Consider the following 3385-nt stretch of genomic DNA (forward strand, 5'->3'; position numbering starts at 1 on the left):
AATAAGAAGAAGAAGAAAAAGAAGAAGGAAAAAGGGACATTAATATTAAATAATTTGCTTAATTTTATAATTAAATTTATCAAAATGAAAATTACCTACAGTAGATCTGAATTTATAATCATTATTGAGTTGCATAATCCTGACTCGTAACTCTGGTTCTGATTTAGTTCAGTGATTGTGTACCATTAAAGTTCGGATAATGAACATATCAAATTTCTTCTGGTAGAATAATCAATCGGTTCTTCTTTATATATTTGACGATTTTATCATGACATTTCAATAATGCACTTCAATCAAGAATTGTGTTCACTCTTGAACTCAACATCAGTAATTCTGAACAGCTACCATACTATTAAAAGTTCTAAGAACAATAAACTTCACATCATAATGTTCATTTTATTTCAGTACTGTACCCACACTGATACAATGAAATATATTCAGTATTAATATTTGAGGAGAATAATTCCCTCCGGCGTCGGGGATCGAACCCGGGTCCTTGGTTCTACGTACCAAGCGCTCTCACCATTGAGCTACGCCGAAATCCAATTTATAGCACCGGATCGAACTACCCTCCTCCAGTGTTATTTCTCTTAGTGGCCTGACTCCAAATTGGGCATATATGTAGATTGAATTCGGCGTAGCTCAGTGGTCAGAGCGCTTGGTACGTAGAACCAAGAGACCCGGGTTCGATCCCCGGCGCCGGAGCGAATTTTTATCCTCAAATATTAATTCATAATACTTGCCAATTAAAGAAATGATATTTCTGAATGGTTCATTCTCTATTTGTATATTTACCTTCAAAGTAAAGAAAAACCATATTTTACAAACAACTTTAAATTAGTGTAACTCTGAAAATATTGAGAATAGGAATATGTTTATATGACATTTTTTGCTCAAAATGTCTTCAGAAATAAGCTCCGTAAAGGATGTTAAATTCTCGTGAATCACCCTGTATATTATTTTACCTTTTGAATGTATTGACAACCGTCATTATCATGTCTGCATGGCTAAAGATTTTCGTATGACAGTCACGAATGACAAAACTTCCTGGTCACGTGATGTGCATAGTGCTTACCACAACATGGGGCAATGCAAGCTAAGAAACAAGTAACCAGTTCCTATACAAAGAAGATAAATTTTCACTTCATTTTCTGGAATTGAACCCAGGTCCGCTTTAATGTTAGCTAAAACACTACAACTTGAATCACATTAAAGGACTAGAAATTATTACTAAGGAAGGAATTTCCACTCAAGTAAAGACATTTCGAAGATGTATTGAATATTAAAACTTACATTTAGAAGTCAGTTACTGTGATAACATTTAACTGAAAGCGAATCTCGCAGCTGAATCCTTTGAAGTCTTACAGATACGAAAAGTCATAGCAGAATTCTGCAGATAGGATGCACGTGAGAACTTTATTTTCTTGCCAGTCCCAGTTCTGCATACATAACCTAACTCTAGGTTCTTTAAACAAACTTCTATCATAATCAGACTTCAAAAGTTTCCTTCCTCGTTCACAAAGTTCTCTGTGAAACTTGCCTTCCTTTCCTTTCTTGTATGTTTATAAATTATGTCAGATCATTATACATGTTTGATTGTGTTGAAAACTGAAGGAAATGTACCTCTGTATCTTTGATGTGAATGTTGAGGACGTATTACATCTTTGCTTGTATACTCAGTTATGAATAAATATGGCATTTGAAGAATAAAATGCACTTGCACCTCTGCAACAAATTTTGATGTTGAAAATCGATAAACAGCGATTGTATGAATGAATATCGAATTACAGAAGCCACACTAAACACATAAGAACTCAATTGCTGCAAAAACACGTAGAGGAGAGTAAGTATTTCATATGAACTCAATTTTATATTATCGATCATCTCTGTCTATAACAGAAGCCATATTTTTAGCACTTGATACTTGTTACCGGAAGCACGGGAAATTATCGCAAAGGTTTCTTAACTACACAGGTTGAAGCAGTTTCCGTGAACCAATCAATGAATTGAGTAAGGAAGCTTTGAATTTTATATGCAAAGATGGAAACATAAAACAATAGTAATATGCGTTACAAGAGGGGTATGTTGATGTTTTCATGTTCGAGGAAAAGATTGAAAAAGCGAAACGTAGTTGAGCTTTTTTAATTTCCGAGAACATGAAAACAAACATACCGCTCGTGTATCGTACATTATTTTCTGCGAAGATCGTTTATCACATACTTACCTGAAAGAGGAATTTATAATTAGTTGCAATGAAATCTCCATCTCGGTTTCTGTTCAATGACGGCAATTTTGGAAAACAAAAATATCCTCCTCCATACAAAAGGAAAAAACAAATTTTTATGGGTGTCTTATCTTTTTTTACATTACACAATATGGTAACCTGGGAATTATTGTTGATCAGCACTTGAAATGGAATAGACGAATCATCTTTTTATGTAACAGAATCCGTAAAGCAATTTACAAATTTGTAAACCTTCGCCATTACTTGGCTACTCATGTATTACGTTTGGTTAATTTGGCTATAGTTGAATCTGTTATCCAATATTGTATAACTAGATGGGGAGGCACTACAAAAACTGGTCTTTTTCCTCTAATTATGTTGCAAAAACATATAATCAAAATTTGTTTGAAAAGGCGACTGGATTATCCAACAAATTTGATCCATTCCGAACTGAATGTTTTTAAAATTGACCAAATTTATAAATACTCTTTAATGAAATTCTATCATAAAAATAGAATGAAATTTATAGCTCAGCCACATGATCATAATACAAGACGAAATGAATCTAAATGTTTCACATCTGCTGCTTTACTACACCGTACAAATTATGGTCCACGTCTATATAATTCGATAATAAAATTTCATCCGGAATTGACTACTTTAAACAATGAAATTTTCAGATCCAGAATTAAAAAATTTGTATGACAGACTTCCCTGTATTATATTATGTACCATGTATTGTAAAACAAATTTATTTCTATCCTAAGTATATTTTTTCTATCTTACCTTGGTTACTATATCAACATGACCTGTACTAATTATACTAATAATAATAATAATAATAATAATAATAATAATAATTTAATATTAATCCATCACCAATCTCAACATCGGCTCTTTATTCACTCAGTTATTACTAGTATTATTATTACTAATTTTATTATCGTCTTTACGTGACCCTTTTTTCTTAAGTATTTTGTCTACAAATGTATATATATGTAGTGGAACTGTCCCCGAACACGAGCTTTGCTCTTTCGGGGTACTCTAATGTAACGTTTTTTATGTATATGTTATTATTAAATAAATCTAAAAACCTAAATATACCAGCGTATGTGGCATCCATGCAAAAGCAGCCGCTTACTACAACTAAAAAAAAAAAGT

General features: G+C 32.5%; 1 non-coding gene across 1 annotated transcript; it reads left to right on the plus strand.

Annotated features, from left to right (window-relative positions):
- Positions 1–631: 631 nt before the first annotated feature.
- TRNAT-CGU (transfer RNA threonine (anticodon CGU)) lies at positions 632–705 on the plus strand. The gene has a single exon. It is a non-coding gene; the product is annotated as a tRNA-Thr (tRNA).
- Positions 706–3385: the final 2680 nt, after the last annotated feature.

This window comes from Periplaneta americana, chromosome 14 (assembly GCF_040183065.1).
Source record: "Periplaneta americana isolate PAMFEO1 chromosome 14, P.americana_PAMFEO1_priV1, whole genome shotgun sequence".
Classification (NCBI taxonomy): Eukaryota; Metazoa; Arthropoda; class Insecta; order Blattodea; family Blattidae; genus Periplaneta; species Periplaneta americana.